Consider the following 9,308-nt stretch of genomic DNA (forward strand, 5'->3'; position numbering starts at 1 on the left):
CACCACACTCATCACCACAAACGCCACCCCACACCTCAACCACACCACCCCATGGCACCCCAAAGACACCCCAGGTTCAGTGACGCCGAACTCAGGGTCATGGTAGAGGAAATAGTCTGTGTAGAGCCCCAGCTCTTCGGGGCACAGGTGCAGCACACCACAATTGCCAGGAAGATGGAGCTATGGCAAAGGATAGTGGACAGGGTCAACGCGGTGGGACAGCATCCACGCAATCGGGAGGACATCAGGAAGAGATGGAACGACCTACGGGGGAAGGTGCGTTCCATGGTATCAAGGCACAACATAGCGGTGCAGAAGACTGGCGGCGGTCCCCCTCCTACTCCCCCAGAATTCACAGCATGGGAGGAGGAAGTCTTGCACATCCTGCATCCTGAGGGCCTCGCTGGAGTAGGCGGAGGAATGGACTCTGGTAAGGCAAATCTTCACTACTGCTTCCCACCCCCACCCCACCTGAATGCCAAATCATACCCCCACCCTCACCCCCTCCCCCATCACACCAACCCCTAGCAAAAGCCTCACCATCACAACCCACCCATCCCAACACCAAGCCCTGCATGTGACCCCAAAGCATGGACACCCATCACCAAAGCATGCCCACTGCACACACACATCACCCCCACAAGCCACCCTCACAAAAGCCCCCACAAGGAAATGCCTGCACATGGGTACACGGACACCCACCCATCACACGAAATCCCACACACAGAAGCAATAACCATACCTTTATACCCCTGCAGGACTCGAACGCCACCACACCGCCACGGAGGGTCCAGAGATGTCCATCCCACCCCCAGAAGAGGCCCCCAGCGATGACAGCACTCTGTCTCCCTGGACCCAGACGACCAGCCCGGCCCATAGGGGACCTCTGGACAGTCGGTTCCCCACAGACAGCCACAGGCTACACCAGACCCAACCCCCTCTGGGAACACCAGCACAGCTCCCACCCAGCGGGCCCATGCCTCTGTCTCCAGGGCACGTCAATCAGCGGTGTGTCCACCACTACAGGGCACCCAGGTTGACCCACCACCCCAACAACAACAGGGACCTGGGGGCAGTGGTAGTAGCACACCAGCCAGGGGACAGAGGCCCAGGGACACAGGGGAACTGGGAGGGCTGCTGTGCAACAGGGGGGGGGACAGGCCCGTGGAACCGACTCTCCAAGAGGCCCTCTCCACCATCATGGGAGCATACCACCGCTCCCAGGAGACGATGGCGACGGTACTGGCCCGGTTCCAGGAGATCCAGGAACTGCAGGAGGAACGGTACATGGGGTTCAGGGAGGAACTGAGGAACATCGGTTCCGCAATGGGGACCATCGTCCTGGCCCTTACCCAGATCGTCACCACATTGCGGGACCATGTGGCACCCCAAAGGGCCCCTGTCACTAGCCCAGGCCAGGAACAGCCTACCACCTCCGCCGGCGCCAGTGGACAGGAGGCCCCCACACAACGACAGGCCAACAGAACCCCACCTCCTGCAGAAGAAGAACCACCCCGCAAGCGGAACCTGGGATCTCACAAGAAGACAGAGTAGGATTGCAAGACCCCCTCCAGCCTAAGATACCCCCTGATGTCATCCCACTGTCCCACATTGTCACCCTGTCCAACCTTGAACTGCCCCTGCTCCATCCTTCCACAGGCATATGGACAATGCACCTGTGCGACTGAGAACTGGACTCTGCCATGGACATTACTCCACCCCCACCCATCCCCGCTTCCCAATCATTTACCTATATCTAGCACTTTAAATAAATCACTTATTCCACTTAAATAAACAGGAGTCTGCTTGTATTCTTAACAAATGTATTACACATAACGGTTCAATAATGTCCAGTTACTTTGTGATGACAACATACCAATTTCAATAAGCTTTAGTCCATGGGCAAACAAAGCTGAAGTCAGGCAGTGGGTCATACAGCTCTGAAAAGGGAAGGGAAAGTCACAAATCAGTTAACAGGAACTGGGGGGAAACACAGACAGTGGAGACGCATGAGGCCTCAAGTAAATGTAAATTGGGGTGGCTGTTTCTTACCTGTGTGCTACTGAAAGTATTGTTGTATGACTGTATCCCTGTTGTCCGTGTCGTCCCCGTCGTCTTCCTCTTCTTCACTCTCCACAGGCTCCACAGCTGCAACACCACCACCATCTGGACCATCCTCCTGCAGAAAAGGCACCTGGCGTCGCAATGCAAGATTGTGAAGCATACAGCAGGCCACGATGATCTGGCACACCTTCTTTGGTGAGTACATGAGGGATCCCCCTGTCATATGCAGGCACCTAAACCTGGCCTTCAGGACCCCGAAGGTCCTTTCTATGATCCTCCTAGTTCGCCCATGGGCCTCATTGTAGCGTTCCTCTCCCCTTGTCCTGGGATTCCTCACTGGGGTCAGTAGCCACGACAGGTTGGGGTAACCAGAGTCACCAATTAGCCACACACGGTGTCTCTGTAGCTGTTCCATCACATAAGGGATGCTGCTATTTCGCATGACATACGCGTCATGCACTGACACAGGGAACTTGGCATTTACATGGGAGATGTACTGGTCAGCCAAACAGACCACCTGGACATTCATTGAATGATAACTTTTTCTGTTTCGGTACACCTGATCACTGTCTTTGGGGGGAACCAAAGCCACATGGGTCCCATCAATGGCCCCAATGATGTTGGGGATATGTCCAAGGGCATAGAAATCACCCTTCACTGTAGCCAAATCACCCACCTCAGGGAAAATAATGTATCTCCGCATGTATTTCATCAGTGCAGACAACACTCTGGACAAAACCTTTGAAAACATAGGCTGAGACATCCCAGATGATATGGCCACTGTTGTCTGAAACGACCCACTTGCCAAAAAATGGAGTACTGACAGAACCTGCACCAGAGGGGGAATCCCTGTGGGTTGGCGGATGGGGGACATCAGGTCTGGCTCCAGCTGGGCACATAGTTCATGTATAGTTGCTCTGTCAAGCCAGTATGTAAGTATGATATGTCGTTCTTCCATTGTCGACAGGTCCACCAGCGGTCGGTACACAGGAGGATTCATCCTTCTCCTCGCAAGTCCCAGCGGACGGTGCCTAGGAAGGACAACATGGAGCACAGAGTCAAGCAACCCACAGGTTCGTTCACACAGCTTGCACAGTACACGAATCGCTATGCATGGAACGGCTTGTATGAGTGGCAATGCAAGGCCTAGGCCTGCGTGACGCAGTAGAAATCATGCCATGTGGGCCCTTGAAATGGCGGCTGCCTGACCTGTGAAGTGTGACAGTGGGATGTGAGGTCACTGCGCTGGCGTGGCACACCGTGGCGGTAGGCGGTCGAAGACTGCGGCGCAAAGCAGCATTGGTTAACATTGAACCCTATGGGTCTCAGGAGCCAATGACGATGTGCGCCGGCGGTCGCGGTACGCACCGCTGCGGGCGTGACTGCCATTTTCTATCTGATAAATCACTCGAGACCTGATCATCCACAGGAGAGGACCTATACTGCAAGTGCTGCTGTGACCTCGGTCTGGGAGATACAATGGCTGCTGCGACTGGGGAAAGGGCCCCTGCCTTCACTTCCGAAGAATTGGAGAAACTTGTTGATGGGGTCCTCCCCCAGTATGCGCTACTCTACGGTCCTCCAGACCAACAGGTTAGTACACAGGGTGCACGCTGAATGGGCTATGCCTGTGTTGAGTGGGGTGTATGTAAGATGGTGGGGAGGGGAGCGAATGAGGAGTGCAACGCACGACAGATGGGAACATGTGCCACATGGCAAGGTTGGGGAGGGGGGGCCACTCACATCTACCATGCTGAAAAGTGATGATATTTCCTTTCCCACCCTGTACATGTCAAATAGGTGAGCGCCCATCAGAAGGTCGACATTTGGCGTGCCATCGCCAAGGACGTCCGGGCCCTGGGGGTCCACAACAGACGGGGCACCCACTGCCGAAACAGGTGGGAGGACATCCGCCGCGGGACCAGAAAGACCGCCGAGTCTCTGCTGGGGATGGCCTCCCAACGTAGGAGGGGTGCCAGCCGCCAATTGACCCGCCTGATGTCCCGGATCCTGGCGGTGGCCTACCCCGATTGGATGGGCGCGTGAGGACATCACAGCAGACACAAGGGGGTGAGTATCAGCACATTCTGCTATCTTTGCGCGCAGTGGAGGTGTCTGGGTGGGGGAGGAGGGCTGTGGGTAACTCAAGGCCAGGGCGCTTTCTGTAGGCTAGTCCCCTCCGTTAGCCATGGCCCTGTGCCCCCGCCCCCCACCTCTGTAGGGTGCCAAGTACAGCTATCCATGGTCCTGCATCACCCATGTGTGCATTTGTCGTCCATAGACCTGTAGGACTAGTCACAAGAACTGAGTAGTGTACCCCGATTGCGCAGCGTAGTTCAGGGGGCTTCTGTGTCTGTCCTCTCCGCCAACGGTGTTGCCAATGCATGCACTCAACCTGTCTTCATTTTTCCCCCCCACCCATTTTCTTTTTCTTCCTGTGCATGTGTGCATTAGCATCATCAGGCGGAGGAGAAGTGGCATCGGCGCACGAGGGAGCTGCATCTCACATGGCCCCGGAGGGCCATGCAATGGACTCCGAGTTCAGCAGTGAGACGGAGGACGAGGGGAGCTCCACAACGGGGACCCGTGGAGACGTCAGCGACACCGACACGTCCTCGGAAGGGAGCTCCCTTGTGGTGGCGGCAACATCCGTGCCCACCGCAACTACAGGTACAGCCGCCACCCAGCGCACCAGCTCCGCCCTCCAAGCAGCCCCTCAGCGTTCGCCCCGTGCTCGCTCGCACACCAAGGCGGGCATCTCCTTCGCCCCAGGCACCTCAGGCCCTGCCCCAGTTACCTCTGCTGCACTCAGTGAGGAGGTCATTGACCTCCTCCGGACGCTCATTGTTGGGCAGTCTACCCTTTTAAATGCCATCCAGGGGGTGGAAAGGGAGGTGCATCTGATCAATGCATATCTGGAGGGCATTCATTCGGGTCAGGCTGCCCATCAGCGATCGTTCAACGCTCTGGCCTCAGCACTGACGGCAGCCATTGTCCCTGTCTCCAGCCTCCCTCTTCTAACTCCCTCCACCCAGTCCCAGTCTCCTGTTCCTCAGCCTATCCCATCCACACCATCAGACCAGCCTGCACACACCTCAACACCCAAGGGCAGCTCATCCAGACATAAGCACCACAGATCCCACAAGCATTCACCCAAGCAACATCCAGATGTAGACATGCCAACAGTCACTACCACCTCTGTGTCCCCCTCCTCCTCGTCTCCCTCCTCCCTCCCTGTGACGTCTCCACTCACACCTGCATGCACACCACCATCAGCCAGTACTTCCATCACCAGCACACCTTCCATTACAGTCAGCACACGTGCAGTCACCACCCCCACTGCCATTTACACGTCCCCTGTGTCCTCTCCCACTGTGTCTGTCACCCCCTCTTCCAAAGCACACAAACGCAGGCAGCCACCCACCCAACAGCCATCCACCTCACGACAGCCTCCAGCCCAAGCACCTGCACCCAAAGACAGCACACTTGAATCTCCTACAACCACATCCTCTTCCTCCACTCCCATACCCACTGCACCTACCGTTCCCATTGCTCCTAAAAAACTTTTCCTCTCCAAAATTAACCTCTTTGCATCACCTGACCCACCCCCTCCATCTGGTAAGAGTCCAAAGAGCACCTCAGCCACCACCAGCCCTGCATCTAGTATCACCATAGTGCAGGGCTACTGGAGTCCACCAGCTCCTAGGGAAGGAACATCGGCCAGCAGCAAGGGGACAGCCAGCCCATCCCCTGGGAAGAGGACAAGAAAACTTAAGGGCCGGCGCGAAAAGCCTGAGACGGCTGCCACCACGGAGAGTGGCCTTGCCACGTCACCTGCCACATCATCTAAGGGAGGGCAAGGGCCCGAGAGCTGCAGCGAAGGAGGGCAAGGGCAGCAGGGCGGAGAAGACATGCAGCAGCCGAGCGCACCAGGAGGGCCCCACCAGCCCCATACCGGGTGTGACGGACGACACCCACAGGCACAAGACTCCATCACAGGAGGGCCCCGCTACCGCAAGGTCGGAGGGCGACTAAGCGGGGAGTCTTGGCCAGGTCTGGCTCCCTTGAAAGACAGGACAAGCACCGCTGAAGAGGGCCCCGCCAAGACAGGCACTGCTAAACAAGGCCCCGCCGTGAGAAGCACCGCTGAAGAGGGCCCCGCCAAGACAGGCACTGCTGAACAGGGCCCCGCCGTGAAGAGCACCGCTGAACAGGGCCCCGCCGTGAGGAGCACCGCTGAACAGGACCCCGCCGTGAGGAGCACCGCTGAAGAGGGCCCCGCCAAGACAGGCACCGCTGAACAGGGCCCGCCGTGAAGAGCACCGCTGAACAGGGCCCCGCCGTGAGGAGCACCGCTGAAGAGGGCCCCGCCGTGAGGAGCACCGCTGAAGAGGGCCCCGCCAAGACAGGCACCGCTGAACAGGGCCCCGCCGTCTCATGCACCGCTGAACAGGGCCCGCCGTGAGGAGCACCGCAGAAGAGGGCCCCGCCGTGAGGAGCACCGCAGAAGAGGGCCCCGCCAAGACAGGCACCGCTGAACAGGGCCCCGCCGTGAAGAGCACCGCTGAACAGGGCCCGCCGTCTCAAGCACCGCTGAACAGGGCCCTGCCGTGAGGAGCACCGCTGAAGAGGGCCCCGCCAAGACAGGCACCGCTGAACAGGGCCCCGCCAAGACAGGCACCGCTGAACAGAGCCCCGCCGTGAAGAGCACCGCTGAACAGGGCCCCGCCGTCTCAAGCACCGCTCCGCTGGGCCCTTCCTGTCAAGCACCGCTCCGCTGGGGCCTTCCTGTCAAGCACCACTCCGCTGGGCCCTTCTTGTCAAGCACCGCTCCGCTGGGCCCTTCATCTCAAGCACCGCTCCGCTGGGCCCTTCATCTCAAGCACCGCTCCGCTGGGCCCTTCCTGTCAAGCACCGCTCCGCTGGGCCCTTCATCTCAAGCACCGCTCCGCTGGGCCCTTCCTGTCAAGCACCGCTCCGCTGGGCCCTTCATCTCAAGCACCGCTCCGCTGGGCCCTTCATCTCAAGCACCGCTCCGCTGGGCACCGCCGTCTCAAGCACCGCTGGTCCATTGACAGTGCCGGTTCTGTGTCGAGCAGGTGTTCACGAAGCACTCTGGGCACCATGCCTCCTCCAATACCAGTGGAGTCGGTTATCCATCTGATGGACTGTGGCTTTGCACTCCCCAGGATGGTACAGTGGGCATGGGGGCCCCTCGTGGATCTGGCGTCGTGGACTCATGTGGCTGAGGTGCCCTCCTTTCCCTTCCCCCTGAGGTGCCTGTTGTTTTCTCATCTGATGCCCCAGCAGTGTTCTCTCCAATGGTTTCCGGTCTCCTGTGTGGGCTTTGCCCATGTGTTTGTACACATTGGCCCACGGACTATGGATATTGAACGGACTGTGCAGGACTTATTGACTATGTTTATACTTTGCACTATGTTCATTATTTCTTTTGTATATTTCATATGGCATATTTACCATGACTTAAATGAACCTATTTTATACATAAATTTTAAACTTCATTTGAATTATGTCTTTGCATTCTTCCGGGGGTTTGGGGGGTGTCACTCTGACTTGTTGCTCTGCATTGGTGTGTAGGTATTGGGGAGGGTGAGTTGGGGGGGGTGGGTGTATCGCGTATGTGTGTGCCCGTAAGCTTTCCTCCTCCCCCCTCCCCTGTGTCGTAGGTGCAGTACTCACCGTTGTCGTCTGCGCCGGCGTTCGTACTCCTGGTAGATGAGCAGGTAGACAATAGCCGGTAGGATGTGTAATTCGGGCTCCATGCTGTCCTCCTTCCTCGTGGAGTGTGTATAGGTGAGCGTTTTCCCGTTCGTAGTCTGTTTCTGCCGTGTTTTTATCGGCCGGGCTCCCGCCCCGGAAAAGGTGGCGGATTGGTGAGTTGTGATAGGGTGGGCGGTACATTGTCTGTCGCCTGCCTGTTGGCGGTGACCGCCGCGCTGTTTGTCGGTCCCGCCGTGGCGGTCGGAGTGTTAATATGGCGGGCTGTGTTGGCGGTTCCCGCCAGGGTCAGAATTGCATTTTTTGGACCGCCTGCCTGTTGGCGGGTTGGCCGCCGCTTTATCACCGACCGCCAGGGTTAGAATGACCCCCATGGTCATTTTATTATTCTAATTTCAGTACTAGAGTTTCTGATGAATACTTCTACCTGCAGTTTCCTCACCATTTGAATATCTCAGGCATCAGACTGATCTGGAAACTTTTCAATATCTCAGCATTGGAAATGACCCCACCATGACATCCATGGAGATATAAAGTTCCGCCCCTGGCACCCTGATGCCACTTCCTTCTTTTCTGCATTGACACTGTTCCAGAGCTTGCTCACCTTGGAACTGTCAGTCATTGTTTTTCAATGATTTTTCATTTGAGTCTTTAAATATCTTGGTGCGCTGTAGAAGTGTTGCCCCAACTCTCCCCAAAGGTCAGACTTCAAACTCTGCAGATATACACACAACATATGTCTTTGATGACTGGCTTGCGAGTATGCCACATAGTTGTGCGGGTCATGCTGGAGCATGCATCCCAAGACCATCAAAGAGAAAGGGAGGCCAAGCTGTTAATAGCCCAGGCCTGAGATGATCAACGGACCAAGAGAAAGTTTTGCCTGAAGACAAAGGTACCAGTGTCACCATTGTGGAAGTTCTCCTAAAATAAGCACAAAAAGCAACAATAATAAGACTCAAAGTGCCACCTGGCTTCCATGGGTATCTGCCAAGTTGCCCCACCCCCCACCTACGCCTCAGGATTCCTCTTCGGAGCCAGGACTGGTCTATGTATCCCAAGAGGAGGTGGCACCTACAGTTTCTCTGGATCTAATGCTGGCCCCAGAATCATTGACATCTGCTGCCACCACACCCAGGACTCTGTCAACCCTACTTGGATTTTCCTACTTGTGAGTCAGACAGCTTGTTGTTCCTCTGCTAGTTTTGAGATGTTCCAAAGGACAATGCCCACCTCTGGAGCTGCCTTGGGGTCAAGAATCCTTTGGGCAGGTCATTTGGGATCCTGCCAGTGGCTCATCCCTTGGCTGCTTTTGCTCCCTTTCTGCCCTTGCTGCCGATTCCCTTGCCACTGGCTTCTTTGCCTCCAGCATCAAGGTCAATGCTGTCTCAGTCCTCAACTATTCTGATGAGACCTTCCCGTGTGCTCCAGATCAACCTTTGTAGAGCCAATACCAATGCCACCAGTGCCTGTTCTGACTTAGTGAATGCCAACACCGGCCCACC

This window comes from Pleurodeles waltl, chromosome 10 (genome assembly GCF_031143425.1).
Source record: "Pleurodeles waltl isolate 20211129_DDA chromosome 10, aPleWal1.hap1.20221129, whole genome shotgun sequence".
Lineage (NCBI taxonomy): Eukaryota > Metazoa > Chordata > Amphibia > Caudata > Salamandridae > Pleurodeles > Pleurodeles waltl.